The sequence below is a fragment of the Bos javanicus genome, chromosome 1 (genome assembly GCF_032452875.1).
Source record: "Bos javanicus breed banteng chromosome 1, ARS-OSU_banteng_1.0, whole genome shotgun sequence".
NCBI classification, from domain to species: Eukaryota; Metazoa; Chordata; class Mammalia; order Artiodactyla; family Bovidae; genus Bos; species Bos javanicus.
In genome coordinates, this window is record NC_083868.1 from 58,496,602 (window position 1) to 58,513,491 (window position 16,890).

At 42.5% G+C, this 16,890-nt stretch overlaps 1 protein-coding gene across 6 annotated transcripts in view; it reads left to right on the forward strand.

Annotated features, from left to right (window-relative positions):
• SIDT1 (SID1 transmembrane family member 1) overlaps nucleotides 1-16,890 on the forward strand; it is a 107,822-nt gene that overhangs the window by 15,621 nt on the left and 75,311 nt on the right. Inside the window, exon 1 of one of the 6 annotated variants that reach the window (XM_061427103.1) lies at nucleotides 8,324-8,549. The exons of the other annotated variants lie outside the window; for them this stretch is intronic. The gene's annotated coding sequence lies outside the window, so the exon portion shown is untranslated. Of the gene's footprint in view, nucleotides 1-8,323; nucleotides 8,550-16,890 lie in introns of those variants that run through there. 6 annotated transcript variants of the gene reach the window in all.

Here is a 16,890-nt window from a genome sequence, read left to right on the forward strand (position 1 = left end):
TGGACACAAGTTTTCAACTCATTTGAGTAACTACCCAAGAGCTTAATTTCTAGATCATATGGTAAGAGTATGTTTAGTTTTATAAAGAAACCTCTCAAACTTGTCTTCCCAAGTGGCTGTACCACTTTGCACTCCCACCAGGAATGAAATGGCAACCCACTCCAGTGTTCTTGCCTAGAGAATCCCAGGGACGGGGGGATCCTGGTGGGCTGCCGTCTATGGGGTCGCACAGAGTTGGACACGACTGAAGCGACTTAGCAGCAGCAGCAGGAATGAATGAGAGTTTGTGTTCCACACCGTTATCTGCATTTTCTGTTGTCAGTGCTTTGGATTTCAGCCATTCTGATAGGTGTAGGATGATATCTTATTGTTTTAACTTGCAACTTCCAAATGGCATACGCAGTTGAGTATCTTTTCATATGCTTATTTTCCATCTGCATATATTCTTTGGTGAGGCGTCTTCTCAGATCTTTTGTTCATTTTTAAACTGGGTTGTTTGTTTCCTTGTTGTTGAATTTTAAGTGTTCTTTGTAGATTCTGGACAGCAGTCCTTTATCAGACACAAGTCTTGCAAATATTTCCCCCTCGTCTGTGAGCTTATCTTCTTATTCTCTTAATAGTATTTTTTACAGAGCAATCATTCTTTAATAAATTACCATTTATCAATATTTTTCCCCATGGATCATGCCTTTGGTGTTGTATCTAAAAAGTTGTCATAAAATCTAAGATCCACCTAGATTTTCTCCTATATTATCTTCTGGAAGTTTTATAGTTGAGAATTTCACATTTAGGTTTGTGATTCATCGGGAGTAAGTGTTTGTGAAAGGTATAAGGTCTCTGTCTAGAATTTTTGTTTGGTTTTTGTTTTGCATATGATATCCAATTGTTCTAGCACCATTGTTGAAAAGACTGCCCTAGGATTTCAGTCTTACGTGTATATTTATGGCCTATCTTGGACTAAAGAGCTTGAAGCAACTCGTTTTTTAGGATTCATTGCCCTCACTATTGTTCCCAACCTTCCTCTCTGTTACCACCACCTCCAGCCTCTTGTTGCTCCTTTGCTTTATGTATCTTATGTCTCTCTGCTTTTTCCCATCCCTTTTGTGTTTCCAGTCTTCTGTGAACACTATCAGCCCAACAAGGTTCTTGCTCTCCTCTGGCTTTTTGAAGCTTTGCTACTGGCAAAATATTCTTTCTCCTTCATTTCAGAAGATACGCTTGTTGCTTTTTTCCTGATTCAGAGCCATAATGGGTCCTCTCGTTCACTGGAGAGCTGTCTCTCAATTTTTAAGGTTTTGCTATAGAATTTTATTAATACCAGTGGTAGAGAATGAAGAACATATATCATTTGGGCGTTCAGTGTATATTTGTCTTGACTTCATGTCCTGTTTTTGCCTTTATTCATGCTAACAAGATTTTCTTTGTCAAGTTTGCTTAGCTGCAGAAATGCATCATTGGGATTGCATTTGAGACTTTTTTCTATCCTTTCCAAAAAGAAATATAAAATATCCCCCAAAACCATAAGAAAGTGAAAATTGTAGTTTAAACTTAAGAGCTGAAAGGACCTTATAAATTATCCAATCTCTTCCTCTTAACAGGAGAGAAAACTGAGCTGGTAAAATAAATTACTTGTCCAAATTATGTAACTAGTTTGAAGCAAAGCCAGGAACATAACTTGGGTTCCTAAGGACATTTCCTTGGGATATTTCTATTAAAGCCTCCTACAAAAGCACATCTTTTGTGGTTATCAACAACAATACACACAGTTTTTAAGAACTATAGTCATACTTCCACAGTCAGGTTGTTTGATCATACAATTTAAGAGTTTGATGTCTGACTCCCTTACAATTACTGAAAATTGAAACAAGAGGATTCTCATTTCTGTTTTTATTCTAAGGATTGTCTAAACATCTCTTTGCCTATGTAAGTCGGGCAAGCAGAGTTGACACTAGGTACAGCTGTGAATTTGACAGATTTCCTTCAGTGTTTCACAGAGCCACATCCGCCCACCAACCATGATCCTACCCTGACACCCTGCGGACCAATGTTCATCTCTTTAGTGCTTTCTCATCATTTATGCTGGGTTCCTTCTTTGCACAGACAGAGTGCAATTTGGAGACCCAAGCAGTTAACCTGTTACCCTAAGGCAGTATTAATCCCGAGAACTGGTATTTCCAGATCCCCAATGAGTCCGGAAATAAGCTATGAAGATAAACTATAGCAAACAGGAATAACTGACTACTCTGTCTGTCCCTTTAGATCTAACTGCCCTTTTGTGGATGAAGTGACTCACAACTATTTTAATTTACCTAACCAGTGGTATATATTATGCTCCCTCCCAAATTAGCATGTAAATGCTCACCATTTTATTTGATCCTCTCTAATACTTACAAAAAAGGAATCCTGTATTTGTCCCCAAACTCTCCCCATATTGTCTTCACCAGAGTGAAGAAATTAAAGATTTCTAGGAGAAGGACTGTGTTTATCTGGGTATTAAAGGGACAAATGTGGGGGATAATGAGAGAGGCAAACAGAGGGAAGTCTGGGTGTGAAGAGGTGGTTTAGGGTGATCTGTGGATAGTAAAGTTCAAGTTAGCTGCAGGGTATGAGTCAAGCAGACAGAGAAGGAAAGAGGGTGTGGGGTCAGGCAAGGTTTTTGGCTACATCAACAGAAATCAACTAACCAACATAAGCAGAAAAAGAATTTATTAGACGGATATTGGGTAGCACCCAGCCTGAGTTCCTAAGCTCCCACTAGAGTGACCAAGAGAGAATACACTGTAGAAATAACAACAGTCATGAAGCAGGAATGTTTGGCCAGGATGCTCACCTAGGCACCACCACCTTCTCAGCCATTAGACATGGTCACCCCTAGGCCCTGCTGTCACGGTCCCTACTGATGTCACTACTGACAGTGAATGCTAAACTCTCCCTTCATCTTGTATCATTTAATCACCATTGAAAGTACTGGGTGAGACCATCCAACCATCTGAGCGTGGGTCCTGTATCTGGCCTCTGTGGCATCTACAGGCAATCTTTCCTCCCACCAAACACACAAGTGCAATAGAGGGGAGGAAGTTCCTCTAAAACAGGCAAGGCATTTGGTTGCTGTTGCTGTTGTTTAGTTGCCAAGTCATGTCCTATTCTTTTGTGACCACATGGACTATAGTCTGCCAGGCTCCTCTGTCCCTGTGTGTGCTAAGTCTCTCAGTCGTGTCCACCTCTTTGCAACCCCGTGGATTGTAGCCAACCAGGCTCCTCTGTCCATGGGATTCTCCAGGCAAGAATACTGGAGTGCATTGCCATGCCCTCCTCCAGAGGATCTTCCTGACCCAGGGACCAAACCCATGTCTCTTTTGTCTCTGCATTGGCAGGTGGATTCTTTATCACTAGGGCCACTATCAACCCCACTAAAGTTCTCATGGGGTGTCTCTAGTGAGGATGTTTGTTGGAAGACAGCTACATGGACCCAGACATAAGTGATCGGGACTGAAGGGAGGAGATCTAGGCTAGCAAGGGCTTCTGTCTTTGCCCATTTAATGAGAAGTGTTTCATCTGAGCATCAGAGTAGATCTCAAGTCATATATATATCATCTCTGCCACAGTGTTCACTCCACAATTAGAAATAGTTTTGTCTCTTAAATATGGTCTTCCCTGAGATGTCTTCTGCTTGTCTCGGGAAATTTTCTTTGAAGATTTTGAAGAGGAAGATGTTTGCAGATGATTGGCTTTGTCTTGTTTAGGAAGCAGTTTACTTTAGGTTACACTTATGTCCTGACCATACGTATTTAAAATTATAAATGGCACCAGTCTGGCAATGAATACCACTACAGAAATAAACAGCTGATAAGTGTCAGATCATAAGTCTCACAATTATCACAGTTTCATAGTGCTTTTCCATCTTTAGAGCATTAATTAATTAGGCCCCAGAACAGCTGTAGAAGAAGCATGCCTGCAGTGCAATCACTCAGCACATAAATAAAAGCCAGGAAGTAGCTTCTTGTGTTCTGCCTCAAATCAGAAAAATAATCATTTTTCCCTCTTTAACCCCCTCATAGGAGAAGGAGTAGAAGTAGGGAATAGGGAGACAAAGGAAAGATAAAGAGGAAAGAGGAATCACACATAAGGATGAGCACACTCGGATGCCTGAGAGGTTGGTGAATCAACAGAAACCCCTGATTCTGTCCCAGGAGCCCAGGCTGGAGATGCCTCAACCTGAGGGAGGGAAGTGGGACGGAGGAGCTAACGCAAAGGCTGTGAGAGGCCTTGGAGAGACAGAAGATGGCCAGCTCTTGGCGTGAGAGGCAAATGGCTGCCGACAGTTTACGAGGCCATGGGTAGGGAACAGGATGGGGGAGAGTTTTTGCATAGTGCTTTCTTGCCTCCCATGGTTTGGCCCCAGTGGACTGCCACCTCTCCAACCTTGTCATCATCAGGAGGGAGGAAGCAAGCAGCACCCACCTGGGGATGCTGGCCTGTGGGATGATGTCTGTGGAGGCTGGAGGGGAGCAGGGTAACCACCATGCCTATTGACCTGCTGACTCTGAGCAGCCCCTGCTTCCCCACTGCTGCCTTCTCAGGGTAGAGGCCAGCAAGTCAGGATGGGAGCAGGAATGGTGGGGAAGTGGTGGGGGAGAGGGGTAGAAGTAAAATTGGTGGGAGAAACAAAGAACCTGGAGGGGTGATAATGGGTGTGGTCACCTTAGGCTCTCTACCCTTCCAGTGTCCCCTGCCACACTGCACTCCCTTTGCATTTAGCTTCTCTTTTCTGAGGTTCTCACTGCTACCTTAGGTGGATGATACCTCAGAAAATCAGAGCTTATGGGAGAAAATAACAACAGATTTGCAGAGGGAACTAACATGAGAAACATCAACAGATGCAGCAGAATTAATGAACATGAGGAATAAGGCATCATAATAAGCAAAGTGAATATCCTGGAAGAGATATGAATAGGAGGGCACTTTTCAAATGAAACAGGTTATAGTTATAATGATGAAGCAACTGGACATCCCAGGTTTAAAAAATAATGTTGTTTACACAAAGACCTCAGCAGTGGGTTGAACATTAGAGTGAATGATGGATTAGAGAACTGGAGAATAAAGCTGAGGATCTACCTAAAGAGATGTCAAAATTAAAGAGAAAAAAATAAAGAGAAAAATTCAGAAATTGGGAGGGAAGACCCAAGTATGACATCAACATAATAGGGGTCTCACAGGAAGAAAACAAATGGAGAGAAAGGAATATCTGTAGAAATAATGCTGAAGAATCAATAACAGCCATTTCCCTGACATCCTGGGGTGTTTTTAAGATTTGTGAAGAGCTACAACCTTAGCTGTCAGAGAAGGCAATGGCACCCCACTCCAGTACTCTTGCCTGGAAAATCCCATGGAAGGAGGAGCCTGGTAGGCTGCGGTCCATGGGGTCGCTAACAGTCAGACACGACTGAGCGACTTCACTTTCACTTTTCACATTCATGCATTGGAGAAGGAAATGGCAACCCACTCCAGTGTTCTTGCCTGGAGAATCCCAGGGACGGGGGAGCCTGGTGGGCTGCCGTCTATGGAGTCACACAGAGTCGGACACGACTGAAGTGACTTAGTAGCAGCACAACCTTAGCTGGACTACCTGCAGTCATATGAAAACAATAACTGTGGTGTATGTATTAGCATTGTTAGTCGCTCAGTTGTGTCTGATTCTTTAAGACCCCATGGACTGTAGTCTGCCAGGCTCCTCTTTCCATGTGATTCTCCAGGCAAGAATACTGGAGTGGGTTGCCATTCCCTTCTCTCGGGGATCTTCCTGACCCAGGGACTGAACCCGAATCTCTTGCATTGCAGGCAGATTCTTTACCATCTGAGCCACCAGGGAACTAAGTGTCAAATACATGCTTGATTCCAAATACGTCACAGATAAAGTCCTTAAAGAGAGACAAAACAAATACATGGAACAATAAGCAAATATGAAATATGAAAATATGATGTAATTGAGTGCTAACTTGGGTAGTACAGTTCATACAGTTCATAAGTTTTATGATATTGAAGGACAAGATTAAGGTGAATTAAGAGTCTTCAGGACATACCAGACTTGACACCAGTTCTTGTGGGAAAAAAAAAAAATCACAGAATTTCCCAAAATGTGTTCTATGGAACATTGTTATGTGGAATAGTCTCAGTGCTGCATGTGAAAGGGATTCCAAGCGTAGTGGAATTTGGTCATATTTTGGCCACCCAATATCTGAACCCCATTCCTGTATATTTGGGGGAAAGTCCTCATTTCATGAGTCCTTGCTGGAGACAGAGCTCTTTCCACTAGGGAAGCAGAACAGCAGGCATCTGCTTTCTCGAACACACCTTTCCCACACCCACCAGGCTCAGACCTGGGCGTGTGGCCTCAGTGATGCCTATCAGACCTGCTTTCCCCAGACTTTGATATGGAGCCAGTGATGCAGGGAGGCAGCTGTTCAGCAGCAACAGAGGCAGCACTGGGCATCCGGGGATGGTCGTTGCAAAGGGGTGGCACTTAAAACCTCCCAAAGGCTTCCTATTGTCCTTAGAGTAAAGCTCCCACTTTCCTATTGTGACTTTAAGACTCTTCAGGACCATCATGGCCTTTCAGGACCTCACACTTCAGCAAACCCAATTTTCCCCTAATCCTTCAGACTTGCATCTTGCCTTCTCTTTCTCTCTTTCTCTTTCCCTCCTTCCTCTCTTTTCTTCCTTGTGTGTGCTGTGGTGTTCCCTTTGTTTGGACATTTCTCTTGCTTTGTCTGCATTTTTCTGGTTAATTTCTATTCATCCTTTAGGAAGATATTTCCCAGAAAGTCTGTGCCATGCACTTCCACAGCGACTTGAATGTTAATACACTTGGTTGTTGAATTGGGATTCCGTGTGCAAACATGTGATCTCAGTGAGGGCAAAGGCTATGTCCTCACTGCTTAGTAATGTACCTCTGTGCCTGGAACAATGCCTGGCACAGGGTGGGGAGTCAAATATTTACTGAATGAACAAAGTCCATCCTAAAGGAGCTACAATCTAGACTGTGTATTGTTCTATATTCCTAGCCTGCCAATTATTATACCTATCGTCATTGTTTTCTCATGTTTTTACTGGAATTTAAATGTTTAAAATAAAGTTTAAATCATAAGCCAAATGAGGAAAGAGTATATAAATGTATTTCTGTCCAGATGATTGCCGGCGTAATGACATGGGTGAGACAAGGTCTGTAAAGCATGATTCTTAGGAAAGTGCTCTGAATACAAAATGCTGAGACTTTAAAATAGGAAATAAATAGTTTCCAAGGGGTAAACTGCTGTTTTCGATGAGATGAGATGAACGAGCTCCTCCAGGAAAGCTGGAAGCCAAACTGTGAAAGGAAATTAATATCCTATGTGAGATGGACTACACAGCCTTCTCCTCTGCCGGGGTAGTTGGGCTCGTGTGTCTCCACACATGGAAAATTGTCAGTCAACAGCTGATTAACTGGTGAACGTGCAAGAGTGGGAAACTACCGTCCCAACCCAGAGCCGGGTAGGGCAGCTCTGCTTCTACTCTGCCTGATACTTGGCAGGTCACAGAACATGGTCATCCATCTCCCATAGTCTAGGGAGATGGATAGTTTGGGTGTGACTGTTCCCATTCTACAGTTGAGGAAACTGAGAATTTAAGTGATTTGTCCAAAGTCCCTCAGATAGTAGATGTAATACCAGAAATAAAATCCAGGTCTACGTGTCTTTCTGATAGCAGAGGTTTACAGAAGGTGGTTTTCTAAGGCTGCATCAGGTAAAGTGAATTTTAAACAATCACATCAATAACTATAGGAATCACTTTAATGCTTATCTTAAAAAAAAAAGTATGATTAAAGCAACTCAGTTCCCTGCAGGAGTTATGAAACTCATGGATGAAATGCTTCATTTACTAGGACTTTCTAGCTTCTAATAAGAAAAGAATTCAGAATTGCAAGGTCACTTTTTTCCAGGGCAGCTCTTTTCACTCAGTAGTCACATAATGGACTCTGTCAGCAGCGTGTCTGCATTCAGCATGAAGGCTCTTGGCATGGGATACAGGTTGGAGATCAGCTGTTAGTCAGGAAAAGGTGTGGAGTCCTGGAGATTTCACTACTTAAAAAGTCTACAAATCTAATGTTACAGATTGATTTATGCCCTCCTCCCTAAATAATGTTGAATGGCTAACCCCCAGGACCTGTGAATGTAATCTTACTGGGAAGAAGGGTCTTTGCAGATGTAGTTAGATTAAGATGAGGTCATTAAGATGGGTCCTAATTCAATTTGACTGAAATCTTTATAAAAAGAGAGAGATTTTGGACCCAGACGTGCACAGAGAGGAGGCCAGAATGTGAAACACACACACCGACAGAACACCATGATGACAGCGACAGGGACTGCACTGATGCAGCTGCAAGCCGAGGAACCTCAAGGGTTGACCATCACCACCAGAATCAGGAAGCGGCAAGAAAGGAAAGGATTCTACCAGACTCTCAGAGGGAGCATGGCCTGGCTGACATCTTGATTTCAGATCTACACTCTGGAACTGTGAGAGAATACATTTTTGTTGTTTTAAGAACCAGTTTGTGATACTTTCTTATGGCAGTCCTAGAAAATTCATAGACCTAATAACACAGAATTCTAGGCTGGCACATTACTGTCCAGTGCCGTCCTGGCTTCATCTTCATTTTTCTTTTCCAGGGAAGAGCAATGCAGAAATGAGCCATGTTAATCAGACCAAAGATAATGTAAGGTTCTCCAGCCAGTCAAGAGAGAGAGGCTGTAATCAGTGAAGTTAATATAAGCAGGTCAATCACTAGTAAGATCAGACTATAGCAAAATGAGTCAGGAGAGCAATGAGAGTACGGTTTGGAGACTGTTTGCCACATCCCTGAATAACAAAGAACCTGTATACAGAATTTAATATACAGAGAATACTGGTGGTCCAGTGGTTAGGAGAATCCCAGGGACGGGGGAGCCTGGCGGGCTGCCGTCTCTGGGGTCGCACAGTCGGACACGACTGAAGCGACTTAGCCGCAGCAGCAGCAGTGGTTAGGACCTAACACTTTCACTGCCAGGGCTGGGGTTCAATCCCTGGTTGAGGAACTAAGATTCCGCAAGTCGTGCAGCCAAAACGAAAACAGAGAACCTGTATAAAATGTAAAAGTGACAGTTGTTGCTCAGAAGTAGGCAAATGCAAATGCTAGTGCACCGGGCTCCTTGATGATGATGATGGTGTTGACATACTTCATACAATAAACAAGAGTAGAAAATAATATAACAAACACTTATGTACCCACAACTTCAGGAAGCAAAAAGATGATCAGAATTCCCTACTTACCCCTGCCCATCCTCTTCCTTCATCCCCCAAAGTAACCATTATAGGGATGTAATTTTTCACAGGTCTCTTGATTTATGCACATCTTACAAGAAAGCAAGGACTGAAAGTTTTCTATACCATTCTTTCAAGGACATTTATATAGTGAACACCTCAGAAGACAGAGATGGGACAAAGGTCAGGCAGGCTTTCTGCCCATCTTGTGACCAGACTAATAAAGTCCTTGCCTCTAACTCCTCTAAGACTCAGGAGTCTGGGTCTTCTATCCATATTGATGAAACTGTGGCAAATGGAGTAAAGTCTCAGATTTTTCCGAGTTTCTTAAGACAATGGTCTTAAATTTGGTGTTTATTATTTCCATGTATAAATATTTTTATTAAAGACAGACAAATATAGACAGACAAGTTAGATAGATACTGTTTTGCTTATTTACAAAGTTTTTGTAAATAGGTTCATGCGGTATGTATCCTTCAGCAACTTTCTCTTAATTTATCTCCTTTAGTGTTTCATACTCATCCATATTCTAGTTCATTCATTTCATTCTTGTTGATGACTCCTTGTGCGTATGTAAGAGTTTTCCTTGTGTACAAATTTAGGAGTGGAAATGCTGGAATGTAATGTGAAACCATCCTCAGCTTTAGTACATATTGCCAATTTGCTCTCTGATATGGTTGTACCTAACATTTTCATAAGCAATATACAAGAGTTCCTATTTTTCTCCATTCTTGGAAATGTGGTATTGTCATACCTTTGTCTTTACCTATCTGATGAGTATAAAGTATTCCCATCTTTCCACATGTTCTTTGGTCATTCTTCTCTTCAGTTGATGTTTATATTCTTTACCCATTTTTTTCACTGGGTTACTGTGTTTTTCTATGAGTTTTCAGGTTTCTTTATATATTCAAGATACTGATGCTTTGTCTGTTCAGTTCAGTTGCTCAGTCATGTCCAACTCTTTGCGACCCTGTGAAACGCAGCACGCCAGGCCTCCCTGTTCATCACCAACTGCCGGAGTCCACCCAAACCCATATCCGTTGAGTTGGTGATGCCATACAACCTCTGTTGTCCCCTTCTCCTCCTGCCTTCAATCTTTCCTAGCATCAGGGTTTTTTCAAATGAGTCAGTTATTCGCAAAGTATTGGAGTTTCACCTTCAGCATCAATCCTTCCAATGAATATTCAGGCATGATGTCCTTTAGGATGGACTGGTTGGATCTCCTTGCAGTCCAAGGGACTCTCAAGAGTCTTCTCCAACACTACAGTTCAAAAGAATCAATTCTTCGGCGCTCAACTTTCTTTATAGTCCAACTCTCACATCCATACATGACTACAGGAAAAATCATAGCTTTGACTAGACAGACCTTTGTTGGCAAAGTAATGTCTCTGCTTTCTAATATGCTGTCTAGGCTGGTCATAACTTTTCTTCCAAGGACCAAGTGTCTTTTAATTTCATGGCTGCAGTCACCATCTGCAGTGATTTTGGAGCCCAAAAAAATAGTCTCTGGCTCCTCTTCTGTAAATGGAACCTTTGGACTAGATGATCTTTCTGAGTACCTTCCCAGATGTAAGTTTCTCTAACACTATCAGTCCAGGTTATGTGCACCAGCCAGGCAACAGCAGGACCTATGTGAACAGTCTCCACTTCACTATAACTTGGTAAGTGACTGACTAGCTTCTGTGTTTTTCACTCTAACTCCTCCACATGGGTAGCCACTTTGTCCTCTGGGTGCTCACAGCGCCGCTCATGTTGCTACTATAAGACCATCACATTATGGTTTTGATAATAACACCATCTGTCTCTGTGACTAGATCATGAGCTACACAAGGACAGGGTTGCCTGTAGTATATCCTTAGTACCTCCCATAGCTCCTGATTTAGTGAATGTTTGATGAATGATGGAGGGAGCATGGGCAGGTAGGAAGAAAGGATGGAAACAGAGAAGGCAGGGAGAGAGGGAGGAAGGAATAAAGGAGGGATAGAAGGACAGTATACACCCAATGAACATAAGTTATTAAAACAGTTACCTAATCATTTCTATTTGTTTGTAAAAAATTTGTTCTGTGATGTTTGTAACATGAGGAAGAGGAACCATTAATGAATATTATTGTAGCTACTTTACATGTAGAATCAGTTTTTCAAGATCACATCATAAAACAATGGTATGCCTAATAATTGTGTGTGTGCTCGGTAGTGTCTGATTCTTTGCAACCCCATGAACTGTAGTCCACCAGGTTCCTCCGTCCATGGGATTTCCCAGGCAAGAATGCTGGAGCGGATTGCCATTTCCTCCTCCTGAGGATCTTCCCAATCCAGGGATCAAACCTGCATCTGCTGCATTGGCAAGCGGATTCTTTACCACTGTGCCACCTGGGAAGCCCTAATAATGGAAACCAGTAATTTCTGATTTTTAATCTCATGTGGACTGCAAGGAGACCCAACCAGTCCATCCTAAAGGTGATCAGTCCTGGGTGTTCATTGGAAGGACTGATGTTGAAGCTGAAACTCCAATACTTTGGACACCTGATGACTCATTTGAAAAGACCTTGATGCTGGAAAAGATTGGGGGCAGGAGGAGAACGGGATGGCAGAGGATGAGATGGTTGGATGGCATCACGACTCAATGGACATGGGTTTGGGTGGACTCCAGGAGTTGGTGATGGACAAGGAGACCTGGTGTGCTACGGTTCATGGGGTTGCAAAGAGTCAGACATGACTGAGCAACTGAACTGAACTGAACTGAATTTCTAATTTTTAATCTCATGTTCCAATAAAGTCTCATTATTTTAGCAAAACCAAACTAGATCTTGAATTAAACTCACTTTTACCCTCTTCTGCAACAGAGCTGCATTATTTGCAATTTTGAACTTTTCCCTACTGACATGTTCTAAAGGATTAAAAAGGGACTCTCTAAACTTTAAGACCTTTCATAATTGTGATCTATATATTAGAGATGGGAATACTTCAATACTTCTTCCCTCATAGTTATAATGCAATTCCCTACTTGTAGTAAACATAGTTAACAAGTTATATATATAAAAGTGCTTTTGTTGTCATGACAACAGGAAGCAGCAACAGAAGGGGAAATCTTGGGTCTTAAGAGTGGTCTTTTACAAGGTATCAGAGTCTGTTATGAATTCAAACCTTCATTTAGTTTTGCCTTTACATGGCTTGCTTCATTGCTGCAAAGATAATCTAACTTTCTCAGTTGAATATTGGCCTCTGGAAAAGCAACATCTGAACAGGACTTTTAATCCTTTCCTGCGGGAGGGGTACATTATCTGCTCATCTTGAAAAACTTCCCAGTGTTTTCTACCTCTTACTCTAATATATTTTTTTGCAATTTATTATGCCAGTATCTCTGAGGTTTGGTTTTGTTTTTTTAATTTTTAATTGAAGGATAATTACAGTGTTGTGTGTCTACTGAATATAAGCGAAGTGGCTCAGTCGTGTCTGACTCTTTGCAACCCCATGGACTGTAGCCTACCAGGCTCCTCCGTCCATGGAATTTTCCAGGCAAGAATACTGGAGTGGGTTGCCATTTTCTTCTCCAGGGTATCTTCCCAACCCAGGAATCAAACCCAGGTCTCCCACATTGCGGGCAGACGCTTTACCGTCTGAGCCACCTGCGAAGCCTAAACAGGTAAAAGTGAAAGTCACTCAGTCATGTTCGACTCTTTGCAACCCCATGGACTACACAGTCCAGGGAATTCTCTCGGCCAGAGTACTGGAGTGGGTAGTCTATCCCTTCTCCAGAGAATCTTCCCAACCTAGGGATTGAACGAGGGTCTCCTACATTGCAGGCAGATTCTTTACCAACTAAGCTATTGGGGAAGCCAACACAGTGGCTTTTTTAAAAATTTAATTTTTTTTACTTTATTAACAAAATTTATTTATTTTATTTATTTTAATTGGAGGCTAATTACTTTACAATATTGTGGTGGTTTTTGCCATACATTGACATGAATCAGCCACAGGTGTACATGTGTCCCCCATCCCCAAACCCCCTCCCACCTCCCTCCCCATCCCATCCCTCTGGCTTTTCCCAGTGTACTGACTTTGAGTGCCCTGTTTCATGCATCAAACTTGGACTGGCAATCTATTTCACATATGGTAATATACATGTTTCAATGCTATTCTCTCAAATTGTCCCACCCTTGCCCTCTCCCACAGAGTCCAAAAGTCTGTTCTTTATATCTGTGTCAAAAGTCTGTTCTTTATATCTGTGTCTCTTCTGAGGTTTTTAAATCATAATTAGTAAGATCATTATTCAAAAATAAAAAGGTAAGTGGATTATGAGAGCCAGACTAGGAATGAAAGAGTGTGGAGATAAAGAGTGGATTAGAGTAACCATGGCAGTAATTCATCTGCTCTGCTCCTCTTCAAGCAGACCTCTTTCCAGCTGGCCCCACCAGACACACTAGCTTCCAGACATGCTAGTGACACTGGTGATCTCATGATTGTGCACCTTGTGAAAGTGTGATAGTGAAAGCCACTCAGTTGTGCCTAACTCTTTGCAACCCCATGGACTATACAGTCCATGGAATTCTCCAGGCCAGAATACTGGAATGGGTAGCTTTTCCCTTCTCCAGTGGGTCTTCCTAACCCAGGGATTGAACCTAAGTCTCCCTCATTGCGGGCGGATTCTTTACCAACCAAGCCATCAGGGAAGCCCACAAGGGCAACTGGCAAGGTGTTGACAAATGGGGCCATCCACTAGATGGTTCCATTGGAACAGTATTTCCCAAAGTGTGGGCTCCAATTCATGTGCATCAGAATCTCCCTGCATTCTGTTAAAACACATTATTTTAAAGTTCTATTCCTGATCTGCTGAATCAGAAATGTTGAGTGTTGGGTTTGAGAGATTTGAATGCTAAAAAGCACACTAAAATTTGGGAACTACTGCCTTAGAGTGACATTTGGAGAAAAAAAAAGGAGGGAAATCCTTCTGGCATTAAGTACATAAGAAGGGAGGAGTCTGCAGCCTAGGTAATGAAAAGGGAAGCAGACAAGCTAAAGATAAAGCTGGCTTGTTCACAGCTTTCCTTAGGCTTTTACCTTGGTTCCGACTTCTATAGATTTAAGCCAGGCAAAAGTGTGCTCTAAGCATATGCGCTGTGGGTAATGCTGGTGTTGGTTTTTGAACCTGAAAAATGAGCCTGCTTCTAAGCTAACTCATTGTGCCAGCACCAGAGATGCCAAAGATGATGTTTTCAGCTTCCCAGAAGAGTCAGGCAGGCAAGCTAAATCAACTGAGTATTGGGAGGTCCACATCCACAGTGAGATACCACTTCATACCCTTTAAGATTAAGTATTATCTAGAAGACAGACGGTAGTTAGTGTTGACAACGGTGTGGAGAAAGTTGAAACTTTTACATTGCTGATTATGTAAATTGCTAGAATGTATAATGATGCACCTCTTTGGAAGACATTTTGGCAGTTCCTCAAAAAGTTAAACATAGGAGGACTTCCATGATGGTCCAGTGGTTAAGAATCCTCTTGCCAATGCAGGGGACATGGGTTTGATTCCTAGTCCTGGAGGATCCCGTATGCTATGGGGCAACTAAGCCTGAGTGCGACAACTACTGAAGCCTGCATGCCCTAGAGCCGGGGATCCACAACAAGAGAAGCCATTGCAGTGAGAAGCCCACGCACCACAGCCAGAGTATCCCTGGCTCGCTGCAACTAGAGAAAGCCCGCATGCAGCAATGAAGACCCAGTACAGTCAAAAATTAAAAACAAAAAAAAGTAAAATGTTTTAAGGGTTTCCATGTCACCCAGAAATTATACTCTTAGGGATGCACTCAAAAGAACTGAAAACACTTGTTTACACAAGAACTTCTTTACAGATGTTCATAGCCCAAAAGTAGAAACAACCAAAATTTCCATCAACTGAAGAATAAACAAATGTGCTTTATTTGTGCCATTGGAATATTACTGAGCAATAGACAGAAATGAAATATTGACACATAGACACATACTGCAACATGGAAGAACCTTGAAAACATTATGCTAACTGAAATGAGCCACACACAAGAAAGCATACATATTATTTCATAATATATGGAATAGGAAATCACCTACGTGAAATAGGCAAATCCCCAGAGACAGAAATTAAATTATTGCTTACGAGGCATTGTGGGAAGGAGGGAATGAGGAGTGACTACTAATGGGCACGGGGCTTCTTTAGCAGGGCAATAAAGTATTCTGGAGTTAGGTAGTGGGGATAGTTGCAGAGCTCTGTGAATACACTAAAACTACTGAATTCTATACTTTTAAGAGTGATTTGTGTGGTGTTATCTATGGTCACGTATGGATGTGAGAGTTGGACTGTGAAGAAGGCTGAGTGCCGAAGAATTGATGCTTTTGAACTGTGGTGTTGGGGAAGACTCTTGAGAGTCCCTTGGTCTGCAAGGAGATCCAACCAGTCCATGCTGAAGGAGATCAGCCCTGGGATTTCTTTGGAAGGACTGATGCTAAAGCTGAAACTCCAGTCCTTTGGCCACCTGATGCGAAGAGTTGACTCATTGGAAAAGATTCTGATGCTGAGAGGAATTGGGGGCAGGAGGAGAAGGGGACGACAGAGGATGAGATGGCTGGATGGCATCACTGACTCGATGGACATGAGTCTCAGTGAACTCCGGGAGTTGGTGATGGACAGGGAGGCCTGGTGTGCTGTGATTCATGGGGTCACAAAGAGTCGGACACGACTGAGCGACTGATCTGATCTGATCTGATCTGATCTATGTCTCAATTTTAAAAAGTTATGGGAGAAATGGCCAAGAAAGGAGTCAATTTGACTACATGAAAAAAAAAAAATGATTTGGGGTTGTCTATAGGAAAAGCTAACTTCTGTTTTCTTCTATTCACCCAATACTTCCAACATCAGATGTGTGGATCTTACACACATCAAGCAGCTGTGTGTCCTGTGATTCATTTCAGTTCCGACAGGATCTACCTAAGGTCTGCATCAGATCCCATAGGTTAAGGGCTCAGTCCCACGAGACCACCCACCTCCCACTTCAGATGCCGATCACAAGTCTAGATTGTTACCCGTGCGCTGACCAACCAGCTGTTAATCAGAGGTTGCTGTGACACCCCTCCCCCACCAGGTTTGATTAATTTGCTAAGCAGCTCACAGAAGAAATACAGTTAATTTACTAGATTACTTGTTTATTATAAAAAGGATCCCCTGGAGTAGGAAATGGCAACCCACTCCAGAACTCTTGCCTGGAGAATCCCAAGGGCAGAGGAGCCTGGCAGGCTACAGCCCACAGGGTCGCAAAGAGTCAGACATGACTGAGCAATTAACACTTTCACTTTTAACTTAAGATGAGCAATATGGAAGAGGTGCATAGGATAAAGTCCAGAAGTGTCCTGAGCACAGAAACTTCTGTTCCCATGGAGTTGGAGTTCTCCACCTTCCTGGTATTGGATGCATTCACCAACCTGGAAATTCTCCACACCTGTATCGTAGGAATTTTTATGGAGGCTTCATCCATAGGAATGACCAATTATTAACTCAATCTCCATTCCCCTCCACTTTCTGGATGAT